This window comes from Ovis aries, chromosome 9 (genome assembly GCF_016772045.2).
Source record: "Ovis aries strain OAR_USU_Benz2616 breed Rambouillet chromosome 9, ARS-UI_Ramb_v3.0, whole genome shotgun sequence".
Classification (NCBI taxonomy): Eukaryota; Metazoa; Chordata; class Mammalia; order Artiodactyla; family Bovidae; genus Ovis; species Ovis aries.
Window position 1 is genome coordinate 87,871,660 of NC_056062.1, and position 7,991 is coordinate 87,879,650.

Below are 7,991 nucleotides of genomic sequence, written 5' to 3' on the forward strand. Positions count from 1 at the left end.
GGGGTGGATGTGGGTAGATTCAGGAAGTTTTCAAAGAAACAAAAAAGATAATAGTGTTAAAATAGAAAGAACATGAAGCAGAGTAATTAGAACACTCAGGCACATAGGGCCACTACGTGGGAGTGCTACGACTAACATGTATGCTTTTGAAAAAAAATGAATTGGAAAATATAGAAAAGATCTATAGTAAGGGTTTAGCCTTTCAGACCATATACTGCAAATAGGTGGCTTTTTTTTTTAACTAAAAAAAAGACACATTTAACTTCAGTGTAACGTCCTGAATCAAATCTTGGAACTGAAAAGAGACCTGAGTGAAACACTCAAGTAATACTGGGCTTCAGTTCAGTTCAGTTCATTTCAGTCGCTCAGTCATGTCCGACTCTTTCCCACCCCATGAATCACAGCATGCCAGGCCTCCCTGTCCATCATCAACTCCCGGAGTTCACTCAGACTCACGTCCATCAAGTCATTGATGCCATCCAGCCATCTCATCCTCTGTCGTCCCCTTCTCCTCCTGCCCCCAATCCCTCCTAGCATCAGAGTCTTTTCCAATGAGTCAACTCTTCGCATGAGGTGGCCAGAGTACTAGAGTTTCAGCTTTAGCATTATTCCTTCCAAAGAAATCCCAGGGCTGATCTTCAGAATGGACTGGTTGGACCTCCTTGCAGTCCAAGGGACTCTCAAGAGTCTTCTCCAACACCACAGTTCAAGAGCATCAATTCTTCGGTGCTCAGCCTTCTTCACAGTCCAACTCTCACATCCATACATGACCACAGGAAAAACCATAGCCACTTAGGTCATGCTAATTTACAAATTTTAATCTCTTAGTTTTGGCAAATATACTACAGCATTATAAGATGCTAACATTAGGGATGAAGGGTAAATGAGGGATACAAGGAACATTCTATGTTTTTATTACTTATGAAATTTTTCTATAAACCTAAATTTATTCAAAAACAAAAGTTTGTTAAAATCTAAAGTGATAGATGTCAAGGAGAGAGTTTCTCTATTTTGTCCCTTCTTCCCACCATTCCTCGGCACACACCTGTTTGCTGAATGGCCACTTGCAGGAAGGAAACAGCAGAGGAGCTTCTCTGCTGTCTTCTTACTGAGAGGAAGTTCAAGACTGAGGGGCCAGGAGGATTGCTCTGTGTTGAGGGTCTCTCCTTGGGTTATAAATGTCCTCCCACAGGCCATCTGCCTTTCCTCAGTGTGCATGGTAGAGAGAGAGCAAACTCTCTAGAATCTTTTTAAAAGGATGTTAACCTCATCATGAGGATCTCACCCCTCATTGCCTCATCCTAATCATCTCCCAAACACTCCATCTCCAAATGCTATCATATTGGAGGTTAAGGCTTCAATATATGGATTTATCAGGAACACAGTTCAGTCCATAACACTGTCAGGGGGAAGCTTACTTGGCAAATGGAGATGGATAAGCTGATGGTAAAGAGCATTCCCACATATGCCAAACTTGCAAAAGGAGCAGTAGCTGATACCTGAAATATTCTTTCCTCCGATCAAGTATCCAGGTTGGAAAACAAGAACGCACAGCAAATATACACAGATATCTGAAGAGTAAAACCAGAAGAAACACAATTAATGAACTAGACAAACATAATCATTTTTATATTGAGTAGCTCTGTGATTGATGGTGTAAATAAGATGCAGATGAGCTGGTCTCAAGCATACACCCTTGCCAGTCTATGGCAAAATTGCCTAGGCTCATGGTTACAAAAAAAGGAAGAAAAGACTTAAGGGTACTGTTAGATTTCCACAAAGACTGGTGTGCTGTCAGATATTATCTTCAGTAACTCCCCATAGTGATCTGGCCAGGCAATTCACTCCCATAGAATTCCAAGGCAATTGACTGCCTGGAGCATCCCATGGACAGAGGAACCTGGTGGGCTACAGTCCAGGGGGGTCACAAAGAGCTGGACATGACTGAAGCAATTTAGCAGGCAGGCAAGCGTATCTATTCTTGTGCTTCCCAGGTGGCTTTAGTGATAAAGAACCCGCCTGTCAATGCAGGAGACGTGGAAGATGCAGGTTTGATTTCTGGGTCAGGAAGATTCCATGGACTAGGAAATGGCAGCCTGCTCCAGTGTTCTCACCTGGAAAATTCCATGGGCAGGAGACTGGTGGGCTACAGGCTATGGGGCCTCTAAGAATTGGACACAACTGACCAGGTGTGCACACACACATTCAGTTACAGATTTCTGTGTCAAGTGTCCTGACTATATTCAACACATTTTGAAACCCATAGATAAGTAAATGTTATTAGTATATCCAGGAATTGCTTATTTCTAATGCTTCTATCAATGTAAACCTATCAATAACATTTGTTATTACAATGACCATCAAGATAAAATATTTAAATGCAATTGATAGGGCAGATACATAGGAGTTTACTTATAATAAATGCAAGATCACTTCTCTGCAGGAAAATCTGGAACATTCAAAAAAATCAAACTAAACTACAAAGGAGTCCTTAATAATATCCAACGATAATCATCTTATGGCCTATGTTCTTTGAAGACAATGCAGTAAAATATTAAACTGAGAAAAAAACTAAAACTTATTTCTGCTTAGAAACTAAAAATATACACCATTATTTAAAAGCATAAGGCAAGCTAGCAAACATTTAAAATGAAAAAAAAAACACATGAGAAACTACATATAAAAATAAGCATAAAGAAGAAACTAGTGAAATCAAGAACAATATCCATGCAAGAAAAAACAAATAGCTAAGAAAACAGGAAGATAGTTTTTGAAAATGTTAATAAGATTTTGCATCTTCAGCAAAGCTGATCAAGGAAAGAATACAATAAAACAGAAATAAAAAGGAGAATGAATGAGTGGATATTAATTCAGAGAGAACAATTATCAAAAGCCTACTTAAATAACTGCATAATGCTGTGTTTGGAAACGTATATAAAATGAGTAACTGCCTGGCAAACTATGTAATTTCACTATTGATATAAGAATTTTTAAAAAAACGAACAGATCAAAACAATGGATTTTCCAATTCCAGAGTACTCAAGAAATAGTCAAAGAAATAGCCAATTTTTGTGTAACATTTATAAATGCCAAGCACTGTTTCAAGTCATTTACTCATATTATCACATTTCTTCCCAATAATTATGAGCATTAGACACTACAATTGTTTCCATTTTACGATAGGAAACTGGACTCACTAATTTGTAAGTAAGTTTCTCAAGGTCATAAAACCAACATGAGGCAAAACATGATTTTATGACTTCCAGTCATTTCAGAGTCATTTTCTCAACTGTTCTATCATCCTGAACCTCTAAATTGAAATACACTACTTTATTGATTGTACAATGCATTTTTTCACATTCTATTATCTTCAAAATCAGGATACATCTTTTATTGAGACACTTCCTGTTGGCCAGGCACTTTTTTTTTTTAATACATCACAGATTTAGATGTTGTTCCCAGTGTCATAAATAGGAAAGATTATAACTGTCAACATTTCAGTCAACAAGTCATTTGAAGAAGAAGTGTGAGTCATGGCTGTTTATTGAAAACCTTTGGTTGAGACTTTATAATAAACTTATAAATTGTTAGCCTCAAAGTTTACAAAATGGAAACTAATGTCTTAGAAGAAATCATAGAGGTGATAGTGTTACATCAATGCTTTTGTTACTACAAAGGACAGTGTTGTGTAGGAAAAGTGGATATGGATGACTCAGTCAAAGCTAAATTATATGTATCTCTAAATAAGTTTAAAAGATATACAATAAAATACAAGGGGATAACCTGAAGAAGGACATGGCATCCCACTCCAGTATTCTTGCCTGGAGAATCCCATGGACAGAGGAGCCTGGCAGGCTACAGTCTGTGGGGTCGCAAACAGTCGGACACAACTGAGTGACTAGATAACAATAAATAGCAAGAAAGACATTGTGTCATGGCTCACTTAACAGTATTTTTATTTTTAGTTGTGTTGTGCTACATAAGTTAATTGTACATTTTATAATTGTTGGCATCTTGGATATAATGAAATGTGGTAATATGCAGAGACTTCAATCCACATGGCAGAGACTTCGACCGAATATCTATTACCCTTTTCCTTGAATAACTGGACTCCTCTTCTTTGCTCCTCCCCTCTCTGTTTCCTTCAAATTTAATCTGAGTATGCCAAAACTAACTAAACGCTATAGTCCCAGCATCCCTAGAAGTTAAATGAGCCCATATAACCACATTCAGGCTAATGTTTATAATGAAAGTGATAATGCAACTTCTAGATTGTTCCTTTAAGGGGAAGGCTCACCTCTGTAATTTCCTTCTTCCACTTTGATGGTAGCCTTTCAAGCAGTCACTTGAGATGGAAGCCATATTTTGAGATTGTGGAACCCCAGATAGAAGGAGCTAACTCTGTGTCTTATGATTAATGCAGCAAATAGGAACTAAATCATACCCAACCAAAGACTCCTGAGTTTTTTTAATGAAGATAAAGTGAACTTGTATTTTTTTTCCTAGAAGGTTAGATTGTATCTAAAGTTTGTTAATTAGTATTGATGTGTTACAAAATTATTATCAAAAGCACAAGAAATCAGTAAATATATTTTCAATGGAGAGATATTTTCTGAAAAAAAGAATTATTCGTTTTGACTACACAGAAAAGAGACCAAGGTTGAAATCACAGATACTGAATTGTTATACAGATAGAAGCATAATCGTTTTCCTTTATGGTTTCCTCCTCCCTGGTGGCTCAGCTGGTGAAGAATCTTCCTGCAATGCAAGAGACCTGGGTCCAATCCCTGGGTTGGGAAGATCCCTCAGAGAGGGGAAAGGCTACCTACTCCAGGATTCTGGCCTGGAGGATTCCATAGACTATGTAGTCCACGGGGTCGCAAAGAGTTTGACACAACCAAACGACTAACCGTTTCACTTCACAGACTAAATTCTGAAAACCAGAAAATCTGATGCCTTGCGATGCATTATTTTTGAGATATAGGAGGAAGAATCTCTTTAAAATGAAACTTTTTTCCCAGTGTTGTAAATTATAGGTGTGATTATTACATTTGCCAAATGCATATAGTGTGTATGTACACAAATGTTATGTGGGTGAGTGGTAGAGACAGCCATATTTTTATAATAGTTTTTAAAAGTAGAACCTTTTTTATCTTGCACTCCACCAAAGAAAGCATGCTGTTTTATAACATACCTTTAGGAAATGAGATATAAGATTTTACTAAAGAGGTTATCTTGACAAAAGTTAGTGTTGGGTTACTTCCAAGTTCTCACTTGCAATGTAATACGTTCTCAAGAGAGATGACATTTTCATCTGGAGTCAGCTATTTGGCTAATATGAGAAGTCAGTGGGTAAAGAGTTACATCAAAAACACATAAAGCTTAATAGGCAAAACTCTTACCGAGCCATTAAGACACGCCAGTGAATTTCTTTGTTTCTTAAATTAATTATTGCAAAAAAGAAACTCATTCTGTTTGTCTCAAAAAGTGAATATTTTAGAGCAGAAATTGCAACATGATTCTATAAAAGCATAACCCTATTTCTATAAATATAACTGTTTTTAGGGATCATATCACTATTAACTAAGGCAATATTATTATTCATCATGATACTTTCAGGGTGCTGGGACTACTGGTAAGGACTTTGCATACACTTACATTCACCTTTTTATCTAACAATGAATATGTGTGTGAAGTCGCTCCCGTCATGGGACTCTGCAACCCCATGGACTGTAGCCCGCCAGGCTCCTCTGTCCATGGGATTCTCCAGGCAACAATACTGGAGTGGGTTGCCATGCCCTCCTCCAGGGGATCTTCCTGACCTAGGAATCAAATTCCTGTCTCTTATGTCTCCTGCATTGGCTAACAGATTCTTTGCCAGTTGTGCCACCTGGGAAGCGTGAATAACAATGGACAAGGTATCACAGTTACTTTTTCAAGAAGAGGAAACAGAGGTACTTAGAAATTAACTTGACCGGGATCATTCCAATGGTAAATAATAGAGATAGAATTCAAAATCGAGTCTGATTTCAAACCAGATCTTTTTCTTCTATATCAGAGATTCATGTTCTGGCCCAAAGTCAAATACAGAAGATATGATGAATTTTAGTATATTTTAAATGATAAAAGGAATTCTAGATTGAGTAAAAGAGTTGAAAATTATTTAGCTCATATACAAAACATATTCATACAAGAACATTTATTTATATTGGGAATAAAATTCCCAATGCTGTCTAAATATTACCTCAGCCTAACTTTTCTGTAGATTTCACTGAACATATTATGTTTACTGGCTATGTGAAGGCAATCACTCACATATAGGCAGATAGAGTTTTATACGTGTTTTAGTAATTATCTTTCTTCTTTATGACTTTAGGTCTAAGCTATATTAATGTTTTTATTATGTGTTTACACAGAAAACTTGTAGATATTAAAATAACAGATGAGGCTATTCAGTTTCTAGAATTTTATCAAAAGAAAGTACATTATATAAGAATGAGTAATTAACATTAGTGTAGACTTAATTTTACTGAAAAAGAACATTTCTTCAAAGATAGTTCAAACTATGTGGGAATAGAGGACACAGATGAAAGCTAATTTATCTATATTATAACAGGACAGCCCATTTAAAGCAGTTTGATGCTCTTTGAGTACATGCAAATGACTTTTAAGATTATGGAACCTGCCTTGTCTTGCCAAGGACAAATTGAATGGCCTGCTACTCCACCAACTGTGTTGTTTCATATAAGAAATAACATCCATCCTTCTAAATCATTAGTTTATAAAATTAAAGACAATTTTTTGGCAGAAATTAACTGAAGTTCCAGGCAGTGTCTCTGTATTTTTACTGACAATACAATTAAAATTACCACTAGTAACCAGAACACTACATTAAAAAATAACTGTCATAGTTAGGCAAATATCTAAGGTATAAAAGGTCTATGTTTTTCAGCTTATAATAATAGCAGAAAATTTTTGTCAGGGAATTCTCACATGCATTGATAATATTTTCAAATATTAATGGCTCTGTTGTCCATAATTTTTCAGGAAAATTATTAGCTTTCTATACTTTATTGACATTTTACATTTAATACAAAGATAACAACAACAAAAAAGAAATCGTTCACTTCCCTCAGTTTAGTAGTAGACTTAATTTTTTAGAGCATTTTTATATTCACAGGAAGTAGTACCTGAAACTTACTATGTATCCCCAGGTGCCACACACATAACAACCTCCACCAGACCAAGACCCTCCCACCACAGTGGTGCGTTTGGTACAATGATGAATAGACAGGGAAACATCCTTATTACCCAAATTCACAGTTTATATTACAGGTCTCTTTGGTGTTGCACATTCTAAGGGTATCGGCAAAAGTATAATGATATGCATCACCGTTATATAGTGTCACATGGAATAATTTCACTGTCCTGAAAATACTTTGTGCTCTACCTGTTCATGCCATCTCTTATGCTTAATTTCTGGAAACCATCGATCTTTAACCATTTCTATAGTTTTGTCTTTTCCAAAATGTCATATAGTTGCATCATACGATATGTAGCTTTTTCAGAATATCTTCTTTAATTTAGTAATATAGATTTAAGATTCCTCCTTTTATATGACTTGACATCTCATACCTTTTTATCACTGAATAATATAATATTATCTAGATATATTACATTCACCCACTGAAGGGCATCTTGGTTGCTTCCAAATTTTGAGTATGAATTAAGCTTATCTTGGAAAGTGAAGTTAGGTAGGCCTTGGAAAGCATCACTATGAACAAAGCTAGTGGAGGTGATGGCATTCCAGTTGAGCTGTTTCAAATACTGAAAGATGATGCTGTGAAAGTGCTCCACTCAATATGCCAGCAAATTTAGAAAACTCAGCAGGGGCCACAGGACTGGAAAAGGTCAGTTTTCATTCTAATCCCAAAGAAAGGCAATGTCAAAAAATGCTCAAACTACCACACAATTGCACTCATCTCGCATGC